Source organism: Corvus brachyrhynchos, unplaced genomic scaffold (genome assembly GCF_000691975.1).
Source record: "Corvus brachyrhynchos isolate BGI_N302 unplaced genomic scaffold, ASM69197v1 scaffold128, whole genome shotgun sequence".
Lineage (NCBI taxonomy): Eukaryota > Metazoa > Chordata > Aves > Passeriformes > Corvidae > Corvus > Corvus brachyrhynchos.
The window spans coordinates 1,060,320-1,075,656 of NW_008239648.1; positions in this window are offsets into that span (position 1 = coordinate 1,060,320).

Sequence of the window (15,337 nt, forward strand, 5' to 3'; positions counted from 1 at the left end):
GGAAAGAGTTCAGTGGAGGGTTGTGGAAGTGATAAGGGGACTGGAGCATCTCTTATATGGAGAAGCTGTTTAGCCTTGAGAAAATGGGATTTTATCAATGCATACCAATATCTTAAGGGCATGTGTCAAGAGGATGGAACCAGGCTCTTTTCAGTGGTGGCAAGGGGCAACAGGCACAAACTGAAACACAGGAAGTTCCATCTAAATGTGATCCATCCATCCATCCTTACTTTGAGGGTGTCAGAGCACTGGAACAGGCTGCACAGAGAGGCTGTGGAGTCTCCTTCTCTGGAGATATCCACAGGTGAACCTTCTTTAGAAGGGGATTGAACAGGTAATCTACAGAGGTCCCTTTCAACCCCAACCATTCTGTGATTTTGTGAGTCTTCATAGTCAAATGTCTGACTAAAACTCGTCATGAGAGCACAGTATATGGCCAACTGAAACTGCTTGAATGTTTATATACTTTAGGGGAAAAGACAGTTTTGAAGAATAAGCTTTTATTGGTTTGGCAGAATGATTTTATCGGAGCACTAGAGGAGAGGCAAGATAATAGGATGAGATGAAGTAATCTAACTGCTCTGAAATAGCCCAGCTGCTACAATTTTGCATTTGATTATGTATTTCAAACTAGAAGATCTTACAGTTTCCTTTGAGGCAATAACAATAACAGTTTGTGGAAAGAGCCAGCACTTACCTTGTCTTTCTCTTACTCTGCAGGTGCTTGGCACACTGAACTTACTGATCTGTGTAGGATTTGTGCTGTGGTCCATTTCTTGAAGATGTGAAACAACATCGAGTCTGAGATTGGAATTACTGACAGACTGGAGGAAATTTTAGTCCTTGTGATGCACATGGACATGCTGAATTATAAGTAATTCTAGCTTCTTCTCCCCTCCCCTCCCCTCCCCTCAGCTTTCCTTTCCTTCCTGCACCTTCCCTTCCTGCACTTTCCTAAATCCACCTAAATCCATTAGGTTTTAAACCAAAACAAAATGAAACAATGCTATGGAACCCTTTTTGGTATCTTTTATGATGAATTTTTATTTCCATTTCTGTTTCTTCAACTGCTTTGCAGAAACTACAGTTTCTCCAGGAAATAAGACACTCTGATTTTTCCATTCTGAGTTAGCAGATTATTGCAAAACTACTTCAGCTCATTTAGAAGATTTAGTTTTTTCCTGGAGAATATACTTCAGTGCTTTATAGAACCAGTCTGGTAATTCAAGCCTCTTAAATGAACTTTCTTGCCCTGTATGTATCAAGATACATAAATACATCTTTTTCTGATGAAAAAGAAGCAGTAATTCCAATAATAAACCTTATTTTCCAGATTTTTCTCTAAACCACTAAATACATGTTTTCTTAACTCCAGTAGAACCCATTAAGGGTGTGTCAGCAAAATGAAATTAGATTGGGTCTCAATTCATCTGCAAGACAAATGCATTAAAAATTATGAACACAAGTGAATATCAACAGAAGAAAAAGTGCTTATGTATTAGAAGCATGTGGAGTTCTAACAATAATTTACAGAGGCATTTTCACATTAAAAAATGTATCTTACAGGGCTATTTAAATGACAAAACATCAAAACTTCAGATCTTCTTGAGGCATTTGCATTCCTACTAAGAAATTGTCCAAGTAAACTCTTTGAATGTTTTAAAACATAAAATACAGACACGTCTGTGAAAAGCAATGAATACCACAATGACTAAGAATTTAACCTGATATAGTTGTGGTCTGAGTCCTATCTTACTGACTAAGACACATGTAAGAGCAGCATGAACTCAGTCCCTAGAGGAAATGTCAGGGGTATCCAAACAGCCATAATGACAGCAGCCTTTTTTGATCAATTTTCTGATTGCTGTGTGATAAGTGTTTGTGATGAATGCCCACTAGCTGTGTACAGCATGTTACTCCAGTAGTGCCTACCTTCATGAGATTTATAAGTTAGTGTAGCTTTTATGTTTTCTGCAAAAAGCGCTTCATTATTCAGGTCATAAACTTTCTGTTAGGAGATCTGGTAAAGAAGTAAACTCAAGTTTCAGGAGAGTATTAGTTGGTTGCTATTAATTACTGCTTTGCTTTAAAGACAAGATGATGAGACTTTCAGCAGAAACAAAAAATCCCCAAAAAACTGGTCTTGGACAGCCAATAATCCATTAAAAGCAAAATAAAATGTGACAGCAGGCACAGTTGCTAGTTCAAAATAAAGTTAAAAGTGCAGAAACAAGGATAGATAACCTACCAATTCAGTGGAAAACGATCCACTATAAATCATCTCACTGTTTAAGGGGACATGAAGTAGCTTGTTGCTTTCTACACCACTAGTAAATATAATATGTAAATATTTGTACAAAACTTGCAGTGTTACCTGTAAAATACCATAGAACTAAACAGAATATAAGATTACCACAAACCATGATGTCTTTTATTATAGTTGGTTTTTTTAGACTGTTTCTACTTCCTTCTTTTTAAATAAAATAACAGTGGAGGAATTTTAGATGGCAAAGCTTAAATAATTAAAACAAAATAGTAATTTATTTACATTCTCTGGGGTTACGTTACAATGGCTTATCTTAGTCATGGCAATATATCAGGGTGTGTGCACACAGCACCTCAGATACCAGCACGTGAAAGTCACCCTGAAAAGAAACGTGCAAACTTTACAAATTGTAGACGATCTTGGGGTTGCAGCTAACACAACTCAAAGCAGTAATGAATAGGCTTTGCTTTCTGTGCCAGTCTGTGTTTCTGAATCAGGAACAGAAGACAGTCACTGAGACAGATTTTAATAATTGTGTCTTGAAGTGGCACCAATTGCAGTGTCTAAGTTTACATCGAAAAGTATTGGTTGTTGTTCTCTAATACAGTTTACAAAATTAACTTTCTTCCTATGTTCTTTTCTGTCTCTTTTAGTTGAAAGGACTTGGGAACCTTTACTTCTCTGTGTTTTTGCAAGAAAATATCCCTAAAACCTGGGACTGTTTTTAAAGAGAACATCAAGAGTATTATATGATGTATAATACTTCTATATGATAAAGGCTAATGACTTCTGAAATTTCCTGTTTCTGAGGCCATTTTCTCATGATCTATCGAAATGAGGTCATAGCTGCTAGCTGAAGACACCTGTTTGCTGATCCAAAATCCAGACAGACAGTGATGAGAAGCACTTCTCTGAAGTTCTTTATGTGCTGTCCTTTGAGACAGTAATTTCAAGTTTCTAGCTGTGAAATGAACTTTATTACTGCTCTAACTGCTGGATATGAGGTAGGAACACTCATCATCGCTCCTAAAAAAAGCTGTTCTGAGAGTTTCCCTCAAGCCAAAAGAGCAGAACTACCAAAGCTTTTCCTCTAAGAACTCTGCAAGCTCCTCATTTTTTCTTGGAAGGTTAAACCTGTCACTCCCTAAAGATTTTTAGAAAATGTGACAAGCAAGTGCCTAGCTGTTTGTAAAAGCTCAGGAAATTTTAATTAGCACAGTGCAGAGGTGGAATGATGCTAAGAGTCCTGAAAGCACCAAGAGGACACTCAGGATTTGCATAGGCTAAAATTAATATTTTTCTCTCTTTTATTCCCCAGTATGATGCTTTAGAGCACCTTTGCAAGATTTTGGTTCTAGATAATGTTCTAGAACCAACATTAATGTTATCTAACATTACTAGATAACATTCTAGTACCTTTGTTAACTAATCTTCTTGATTTCCATGGCAATACATCCAGTGTTTTCTTTTTCATTTGCAGTATTTGAAAATTCCTTCTTTTCTTCAACCACACAAATTGCCACAGTGAAAAAAAAAGGAATTCTGAAGAAACCAAAATTATTTTACCCTATGACTTATGGATGACTGCAGGCCTCCAAAGTTGTGGAAGAAAATATAGAGAGGATTAAAAAAAAGAAAAAAAAATAATCTGGAGTGACCATCTGGTAACTAAAAATTGCAGTCTTACTGCAGGTGCCAAAATAGTTTGGTCCTCCTATCACCTTCAGGATGAAACTATAAATATACTTTCAGTTGTCGCACAGGAACACAATATCCAAAAGAGAACTTAGTGAGCTAGTACATGGCCAAAATTCCCTCCTTCTCACTCCACTAGAGTCCATGATACAGACTGACAACCCTTTGGGACCTGATTGTGACTTCTGAATTGAAATTAATCACATGACAGAGTAGGCACTGCAAAGTTGGCAGTGATAGATTCCTCTGGAATGTGGGTCGGTGTCGTGATTTGACACTTGCCAAATCCAGGCACCCATAAAAGTCACTCACTCACCCTCCCCTGCCACAGCTGAGCAGAGGAGAGAAAAATTTAATGAAGGCTTCATGAGTTGAGATAAGGACTGGGAGAAAACACTCCAAGGGCAAACCAGGCTCAACTTAAAAGTACAAAGTGAATTTATTACTAACAAAATCAGAGTAGGATAATAAAAAGTAAAAAAAGCCCTTGAAAACACCTTTTTTCCCCCATGCCCTCCCTCCTTCCCACCAACAGCGTAGGGAGACAGCACGTGGGGGTTTGGTCAGCTGATCACCCGAGATGATCTTCCACTGCTCACGGAGAGGAGTCCTTCCCCTGCTATACCGTGGGGTCCCTTCCCAGGGGAGACAGTTCTCCGTGAACTTCTCCATCATGGTTCCAATCTCATGAGCAGCAGTACTGCCAAACCTGCTGCAACGTGATTTTCTCCCACAGGCAATCAATCCCCCTAAAACTGCTGCAGTATGGGTCACTCTTCCACGGGGTGCAGTCCTCCAAGGACAGTGGTCCACCCTGGAAGCAGGGGTCCCTTCCCTCTACCAGGTCTCCCACTGGACCACAGCCTCTTCCAGGCATCCACTCGCTCCGGCACGGGCACCTCCCCCACAGGCTGTGGGTAGATCTCTGCATCCCCCGTGGATCCCCATGGGCTGCAGGGGCACAGCTGCTTCACCATGGTCTGCACCACGGCCTGCAGAGGAACCTCAGCTCCGGCGCCTGGAGCACCTCCTCCCTCTCCTTCTCCACTGACCTTGGTGTTGCCATGTTTTTTCCCTCACATGTTCTCACCTCCTCCTCTTCTCTAGCTGGAATTAACATTGTGCACCCCATTTTGTTTTGATTTTCTTCTTAAATATGTTATCACAGAGGTGTTACCATCATCTCTAATCGGCCCAGCCTTGGCCAGCAGCATGTTCATCTTCAGAGCCATCAGGGATTGGCTCTGCTGGACATGGTGGAAGCTTCCAGCAGCTTCTTACAGAGGCCACGTCTGTGGCCCCCTGCTACCAGGCCGTGCAAAGCCAACACAGTTGGAAGTCTTGAAACCTCATCAGTATGTTTGTTTTGTGCTTCCCTGTTAGCCTCCTCCCTGTTAGAAGTCTCATTCTGACACTTCACAGTCCACCAGTCTTTGGCATTGCCTAGACTAAGATACTTTTAAAGCATTCCAACAGGAGGAAATGTCTTGTTTTCAGAAAATGCAAGTTCCAGGGGCTGAGGAATTTGCCGTGTTTTAGTTTATTTCTGTTCAGTGTGATTATAGGGCGATTTGCGTTCATATGAAAACCCAGTGTCATGGATATATATTTCACTTTTAATTCAGAAGCAATGGTTTGCTTCCCTTTTTAAAAATATCAAAGAAAAAAATTGAAATCAGTATGTATTACTTCAAATACAGACAGTTAAGGACAGGTCTTTTCCTCCAACAGAAGTCAAGTGACTGAGGTTTTGGTAACAGCTTTAATTAACCCTTTTTTCCAGGTCTCTGCTGTATTGTAATATACATGACAAAAAATCAGTAAACAGGTCTTTCAAGAGGCGGATTTTAATAGCCACAGCCTTTTTGCAACAAAGTCTGTGGTAGCTGTGTCTGCTTGAGTAAATAAGGTTAGTTATTAAAACAACCTTAGCTGATATTAACAAAGATATTTCCATGTACAGTTGTCATTGATTTCAGTGAAAATTAGAGCCACAAGTAAGAATTAGAATCTGAATACTTTGGCTGAACTGGACCTGTTTCTTCTCTTGTCTTCTCTTAATAGACAAAGACATGCCTAGTCACTGCCTTTCTGAAAAATGAGCATGAGCAAATGGCTCGAACTTTCTGCTGAAATAAACTCCAGCAAACTCAAGTGTGAATATAGCGGAAACTATCTGAAAATATTAGTGTTAGTGGATATTTTTCATGCTGTGGCTGCTTCTGTAAGAGGGCAAAAACCCAAAAAAGATATGAAAAATTAAGATGAAAAGGAGAAATAAATTATTAATAAAGCAAAGTACTGCTGCTTTCTCTGTGCACATTTTCAGATCTATTGGATTTTTTCTCATTGTTCTGCATAAATTGCTTCTGACTGTACAATGGACTTCAGCAGGGCCATAGCTTTCAGGGTCTTGATTTTTCATAATTCACTCAAATGCCAGCTCAATGACATTAAGTGGAAAAATAGAAAAAAATGCCTTCACTTTTCCACAGAAACAATTTTGAAAATCCATTTACATGGAAAATAAAGAGGCATTAAGCCCAGTGCAAATCTGTAGCTGAATACAAAAATCTGAAAGCATAATATTTTATTTTTCTAGATAAGACAATACAAACTGTTATTTACTGCCTCAAAGGGCTGCAGCGTTCTGAGTTCCATGGAAGTGGGCTGTTTCTCTGACTTACAGTATGGTAAAAATTCCTTCTAAACTCACTTTTGCTTTTCTTTTTTCTTTTTAAGAAAATAAACCTTAAGCAGAAGCCTTTATGAGAGAGTTTTAAAAAGTAAAGACTTAGTATTTATTAAATAGGCTTTTATTTCTATTCACTCATGCTTATGCTTCTCAAATTGCTCACTCCTTGAAATGGTGGTGTAAGATTTTCACTGCTACAAACTGTTTACCACTTGCCAAGGTGCAGTGCTCAAGTGAGTGTTCTGTGAGATGTTTTGCTGAACACTGTTATCAACAACACAGTTAAGTCCAAAAAAAGAATTTTTATACCAAGAGGAAAGCAGCTAATCTGTGTTAGCAGACCAAATCCAAGAAGAAAAGACAATGTTGCATGTATTTAATAAAAATATGCATAGTGTCTAACCAGAAGAACTCTGATGCTGCAACCTGAGAATACAAACCTGTCTAGTGAAAGTATGTTTTCGTGGTTTAGATACGTCCTCCAACTGCCCAACTACAGCAGACCAAAAGCTAAGAGTCTGTAGGGTTTCTTGGAAGTCAAAAAGGTTAGAACTTATTTCCTTACTCTTTTACCAGGTGGACATTCATGCTTCAAGTTTATCTATATCTATTGCTAGGAAAACTGAATTTGTTCAACTGCAACACTGGAGTACAGATATGGTATTTACTAAGTCACCTTGAGAGAATGACAGAAGACCTGACAGACAAAGGAGCTCTGTCTACTTTGGGTTCCTGTGTCTTGCCTTTCTTTGAAGGACCTAAAGGACGTGATCTTGTCTTGCAGGTCGTAAATTACACCCTGTGTGTTAAGCAAGTTTTGGCAGTAGGTCACAGGAAGCATAAAGGAGACTGCTTTTAAAGGAAACCAAAATGTCGGTGTCAGCACCCTAATGAAATTCCACAGAAACACAGCTTTGCATGTCCACAAAATTATTTTCTCCTGATGTAAAAATTCAAAATGTACTGCAGATGAATTAACATCCTGAAACTGCCAAAATCTGAGAGAAGGGACAAAACCTCTCCTAAATTCACTCAAGTATTCTGTTCAAAATTTAGCATCATCCATTTGTATTCACACAAACAAAATATCGAATTGTCTCCTAATGGTGAATAAGAAGTACTTATAACACAAAGGAATAAGATATTTTATGTGCCTTGCTGGGATATTGCTTCAGCCAGCTGAGAAATGGTCACATCCCAGCATGGCACATGCATAATAATATTTGTTGTTGTGATTATAGAGTGGTATCATGCCAATAGTAGAAAACTGAAAACTTGAAAGTGAGAAGTGTGTCTCTTCTATTAATAAGAGATAGAATATGAAAATGGAATGAGCTGATGAAGAATATCTTGATTTGATGATTGTCTTAGTATTGTTTTCTTCATGGAAAACAGGGCCCCCAACATGGTTTCATAATCTTCTTTCTGTTATTCTTTTAAATAAAATAATTTTTAGAGTCAATTTTTATGTTCATCCTCATAGTCCCTTGTGGCCTTTTGAATTATGCTAAATCAGTGATTTTAAAAAAAAAATGAAAATGTTCCTGCAGTATTTTTTACTGTACATCCACTTGCACTGTGAAGTTACAGGAAACCTAGCTCCCACATACAAAGAGAAGCCTTCAGATTCCAATGTGTGTTTTGTAACAGCTAGAGTACCAGAATCCAGTAATTTTGCATTTTTTCTTTCCTATTTAAGCTGTTATTCTAGAAGTCATCCCCACTTGAGCTGGATGCTCTTCCTGCCTTTGTATTTGTTTTCCATTAGGAGGTTTGTTTGTCTCTTTTCTAGAGATGACAAGGAAATACACATGGTGATCATTATTTAGTCAGACATTGCAATGAACAGGTATTGAATACATTACTGCTTACTTTTTTTCAGAAATCTGGAAATGTAGATGTTTTCAGGCAGCACATACAAAAGTTCATCAGGGCTTTCATCTGGCTTCATCTAGATTGATATAATAACTAAATGCAGGTGTCAACATGAATCAGGAAGCAGAAAATTTCTTTTGTGTCTTTATGTGTGCAGCAGAAATCAACCTTCAATACGTCATGATTTTCAAGTGTGGTTGCTTAAAGCTGGCAAACTAAACTAATAGTTAAATTACAGGATAAAATTTCTAAATACAAGCTATTTGTGAGCAACTCTTTTAATACTTTACAAAAAACCATCGTTTAACACAAAAGTTTAGGTGTAAAGCTAGATCGTCTGCATAAGATACAATCTTAGAAAAAGTCTTTAGTTCTTTTGAAAGGCCTTGCTGTCAATCTTCATGAATGGCCACTGCAAACACTTTCTAAATTACTTCAGCAAAAGATGTGATATGTAACGCTGAAAAACCTGGCTCAGTCAATGTTTTCCAACTTTTCTGTTTTCCAACTTATTTTCCTTCTGTCTCAGAAAACTACACTGAGAGTACCACCAGTACAATTTATTATTGGGTTATAAAGGTCTGTTCACACTGTGACCCTAGAACACTAACAATGGTCCAAGGGCCACAGCCCTTTTGAAACATCAGAAAAAAATATGTGATGGGCTGAGTTAGTGTGGGTCTCCTGGCATATAAAAGCACAGAAAATTGACATGACACCAGCTTCTGCTCAATCATATATAGCACAGGTGGCAGCTGCTCCAACAATTTCCACTTCTCGCTCTGCTTAGCTTTTCCCAGCAGTGGCAATGGCAGAAGTACCATGATTCAAGCTTTAAAAAGCATGAACCTCTGGGGAAATCTGGCACAAAATGCTATTGTAGTAATTCAGCTAAAGGCAAAGCAATTGCTGCCTGCAGTGGTGCATTTCCACCTTGATGAGCTACTTAGAGAAATCGGAAAATGTCCATCCGAATATCTGTAATAAAAACCTTTCACTGGTCTGATCTTGCCAGTTTAGCCTGTTGGATTGCTCGTTTGCACATCAACAGGCATATAGATGTTTAGCATGAATGGATATGTTTAGCATGGCAGGAAATATTATAACAGACAAGAGATTCAGATTGCTACTGCAAAATGCAGAGCATCTGGCAGATATGGAAGTGAACTTGCCAAGAATGAATTAAAAATATGCATATAGTTCTGAAATTGCTTTGCTGCTGGCTTATAAATCAGGGGCTGATGAAGGTACATTCTATTGTAGGGTAACAATTATTAACTCAGATCTTCTCTTACATTCTTGCCCCATTTGATGCTCAATTTATTATGTTTTACTCTATTATAATTTTATGTGCAGGATTAACTATGGTCTTGCATTATTACAACAGGTTAAGCACTAATGTTTCCTATTTGTTTACTTTTTTATTGGAAAGAGTCACACTGGATAAGAGTTTTTATGATATCCAGAATTTGAAATTTGAGCTTTACTTTCAACAACAAAACAAAAATACTTGTAATACTTGTAAACAAAAGAAGACGTGTACTTCATCTTGAATTAATTCAGTAATTTTAACCAGTTCCATAACAGCATCTTCCACAATTGGGATTTGATATATATTGAAGCTTTGGACCAACATAGGTCCACTCAAAAAGTAGCAATAATAATAAAGTTCTTTAGAAGTACTTGATTAGTACAAACCAGCAAAATACCATTGTGGTAACAAGAAGTTAGTGTGCCTGATACTGCTTTTGGGGTGTGTTCCAAAATGATATTGAGTCCATCATTTGCTGCAGTCTACTCTGTGAGCTGGACTTTATTTATTCTTGCATTGTACTTCCCAACCTGTTACCAGAATTTATAAATATCTGAAAGCTTGAGGTGTTCTACCACAGTGAAGCCAAATAAGTAATACAAATAATATAAATTACAGATTGGTCATCATTAAGTTCATTAAGTAATCAGCAAAGGATATAAACAGAAAAACAGGTGGTTCAAAGATGTGTCTCAGGGTCCTGCTTTTTGCTCTATGACAGCCTGTTTAACTGTAATGGCAATTGTGTACCCTAGTACTTCCATGTGATGAGAAGTACTGAATCACAGAAACATTATGGCCATGGCAATCTAGAAAACACAAATTTTCCAAGTATATTATCAGCAAAAGAGTGTGGGTTTGGTACAACTAACCTCTCTTGAGACAACACGAAATTTAAATAATACAATTTTGCATTCAGGATAATGAGGTATTTCAAATGCCAAAACTCCCACCAAAACAACAAAACCAAGCCCTGAAAGATTGTTCATGTCAAAACTCAGTTTATTATTATCACCTCAATAAAGGAGAATAGGAAAACAAAGAGAGGAAAATTATTTTAGTGGCCTGCTAGCTGAGGAATATGCACACTGTAAACATTTAATTACTGCTTATTTATCAATGGGATTGATTATTTTTCCTTTCTGTTATTATAAGCAGCAAAGCATAAATGAGATTTTAAAGAGGATTTGGAGAAGGCAAAAACTGTAACTTAATGAACAAGCTAAGTCACAATACAAAGGGAAAATCATGAAAGAGGCACCAAAATTAGTGTCTGTGTGGGAAATGTATAAAGCATTAATTTATTAGAATTAAAACCATTAGTGAATCATGAGGAATAAAGTAGAACGTGAAAAGAGGTGAAGGTGTATATAGAGAATTTTTATGAAATAGAGGCTTGAAGTCAGATTTTGTACCAGAGCCAAGGACTTTTAGCCTTCTTACACTCATGTTTTTGAGAGCTCAACAGTACTACAGAAAAATATCTTTCTGGGAGTTCTTGCCCCCTTTCTTTTGATATACACCCCTTCACTATAAAAGCTATTGATAGTATTTTTAAAATAGAATTAAAAATGATCATTTAATAATTTTTCAAATCCAGATGGATTTCTCACACAAAACTTTTTCTCAGGCATCTTCAGCTGACAAGTCTCCAAATCTCATGGGATTTATTCTCTCTAAAATACATAACATATCGCTACTAAATGAAAATACTATCACGTTATAAATCCACGTATCTTCTACTCAAACACATAAATTTTTTTAAGGGGGATAATATTCCTAGGTGTCAGAGTGTAAATCAAGGACTTTATTAGAACAATTGGTAATCTATGTTGGGAAAACAATGTAAATAATGTCTTTGGAATCCAAATCTCCACCCCTCTATGTACCAACTGCACAGGCATTTTTTTTCTCACTGCAATATATTTTATCAAAGTAGTCTAATCTTTGAAGCAGATTCACCTTTGATTCACAATATTATGTGAAAAATTTATACTGTGCTCTCGTGGGAATAATAGTGACTGCATTCCTTAGCACCCTAACATGATACATGTCCCCGTCCTTTGAGTTTCTCTCTTCCACCATGAACTCTCAGAGGAACCTTACAGGAAACAGTATGGAATCTTTATATTTCCTCCAATGACACTTGTTGGAGAGGAGGAAATACTAAATCTGGCAACAGGCACTTCTCTTTCCAATCAAAGAAAAGAGTGTGTTAGGAAAGAGGTGAGATTTATTGTGTCTGGTTTTTTCCTTGAGAGTGATTTTACAGGCTTTTTTCAGATGCCAGTAGGAATCACCCTTTCTGCTGGAGTTAGTCTTAACTTTCACAGAGAAACCAACAATTTTTCTGCTTTTACATGACTCCAGGATTTAGGATGCTAGAATTGATGCCCCAATAAAATGATTACTATGCCTCTGGTTTGGGTCTTTTTTTTCTGTTTTGTGGTGGGGTTTTTTGTTTCCTTCCCCCCTCCTTCCTCCCACCCCCCAGCCCCCTGCCCTGCATATTACAGTGACCAGTTTAAAGTTCAGGCATTCAAACAAGTTTGAAATTTTCATGTAATGACCAGAAAAACACTTCCTCTCTTTCATATAGGAGTATTTGTTCAATGTTTCTATTAAAGAATGTGTGTTAAAATAGAATTTTTCTTAATTAACAGCTGATGAATAATTTTACTTGTTCAACTATATCAGGAATCTGGGCACTGAGGGATCCAGTATAAATTCTGATTTCATCTAAAATTCCACAGAAGTTCTCAAGAGAAATGCACACAGCAGCACTTCAAGGCACAGTTATTAAGTCATGCCTGTTCAAACAGAAGTGAACTCTGACATGGGCAGAATGGAAGCTTTCACAGCTAGACTTCCTATGGCAGGACTGCCAACTTAAATCTTCTTTGTTATGTCCAGACTATTCTAGTTTGCAGCCATCTGACCCAGTCTCCTGTTTATGATAGTTCTGAGGTTTAGCTAGAGGCTGTTGGGAGTAGAGAAGATGGAAAGCCAGCTAATGAAAGGGAAACATTCTTGGAGGAAGGGTCCAAGAAACATGTCTGTACAAGTTGTCAAAGTAAAAGAATCACAGTTATGTGAATCATAAAGAAAATCACAATATAGTAGTTCTTTCAGTTCCAGAATCATCTATCCTCATTAAAATGTTAAGAACATGTAACATACATATACACACATACATTTATATACACATATATTAAATTTCATGCTTGCCAGTCTGAAAATATGTCAAGGCACAAAAAATTATTTTCCTTTTTTTTTTTTTTGTTTATGTATATGTGTTAGACTAGAAAAAAATACCTTAATAGCTTTCCTCATCAACTGTCAATTCCAAGGTTGAAAAAATTGTAGAAAATCCATTTTTTAATATATTTAATGTTAGTTTCTGCCCATCACATGCAAGAACAGAAGAAAAGAGAAAGACATATACCTGAGTATATGCTCATGCTTTGTTCTCTATCAGAAAAGAGCTGCCCTGTACTCACAGAGCCTAATACTGCCTTTCCTTCCTTTGCAGTGCAACCCTAGGTCTGCATTTGGGAGTGTACACAGTGATACAAACAGATCTGTTTTGGCATAATTGCTTCTAGAGGCAATGGAAATAACCTGTTCTAATGGCTCTATTATGATGAAAAGTGAATTCTCTGTCTTTTCCTTTCCCCAGCTCTTCCAGCTGTAGGGGGAGACTGTACAGGGCCTGCACCAAGAATTATAAGCAATAATAATAAAATGCTTGCCATGTGGGGACAAACTGGGTGGTTTGATGGCCAAATATTCACTAGCCCTTCATCTATGCTGTTGAAAAGATGCATATGTAGCCAGATAGGACAGGGAAACAAAATGAGTGCATGAAAAGGAATAAGTTAGAGAAGTTTTAAAAAGTTGTCTGATTGGCAAAGGAGTAGTTGGGTAAACTAACTTGCTGAACTGATCCTTAGTTTCCAGATTTTTTCTTTTACATTTTGTGAAATTGCTACAAACAGCGCTCACATTCTTTTTGAGTTCAAATGTTTATTTTCTGTATAAGCCTCAAACCATTATGCAGTTGTGTAAAACCACTTTGAATAAGCAGCCTAGATTGTTCAAATCCCATTTACCCCATAATGATATATAATATATGGCTATGACATTTTGTACACTTTTTCTGAATTCCATTTAACTATACAAAAGCTTTATTGTGGGGGTTTTTATTATTATTATTATTTCTTGGTATGGCAGGGGTCTAAACAGACCTTTTGCTTAAAAAAAATGGCCAAAGAATTTCTTAGCCTAACTTTTTCATAGAATTGTTTAGAGCAGAAATAATTTAAATCTAATCAAATCAACAATGGCAAGAAAGTAAGTGGGATTTTTTTTGTGACCATTAAGGTTATTTTTCACCTTCAGTTTGGCCATGTGTCAACACAGTAACACTATATCTACTTTGCAAAGATTTTGGTTCTATTGTGAATCTCAAGTGCTTACAAGTACATGTCTTTTTTTTCCCACTGATCCTTTCTGGAGTACAATGAGTGTGTATGCTGCATGGAATCCAGGCTTTTGTTAACACCATAGCAACAATAGTGAGAGACCTAGGCAAATACAGAACATATTTTGCACTTTTAATATGGCAGCCAGTATCCTTGGTGTTCTCAGTAGATATGGGAATAGGACAACACCTAGAAGCATGTTTTTCACTGAATGTGCTGGAAGAGTGGCACCCTAATGAAGTACTGAAGTGCTTTGATTTCAAGCCATTGGTAATATATATTAGTTCATTCTACTTACTGTTAGTGCTCCTATTTCTTGCAACTCTGAAAAAGCTACTCATTGTTTCTTGTGCTCTCAGTGCCTCAAAATAAGGACACAAAAGAAGCATCTGGAGCTCAAGCCCTGAGCTCTTAGTACAAAGCTGATTCCAGTGGTGCACCTTTTTGCAGCAACCTATTTTTCACTACTACAGATAACTGTCAAGCTGATAAGCAACAGACTAGCTTTTATTTTGCAGGTTACAGTCTGATCATGATTTAAAGAAAAGTCTAACACTGAGCTTCTAAATATCTGTTGAAATTCTTAATACTAGTTCTAAACAAAAATATGTCCTACAATTTTTTTAACTCTTTTCCTTTGCAAGACTTGTATTTAACTATAGCCTTTTTGACAAAGAAAACATCAAGACATTCTCATATTTTGGGAACTCAGTATTCAGAAAACCATACAATATGATATTGATGCACTTTAGATGCTTCAACAGAATATATTTTAAAATATTTAAATATTGGAGGAATTAAAAATTATATACAATAGACTGCTACATAATAAATTAAGCTATTTGACTTATACAGATTTGTCTTCTAGTGTATTTTTCATAAATGCTGCTATACTTTACCATGAGGTTAGTGATCAAGACCCAAATATTTTTCATCACACTTCTGCACAGCCCAGCAGGTTTAGGACATCTTTCTTTAGGATTAGGCAATTTATGTAAGAGACAGTCTTA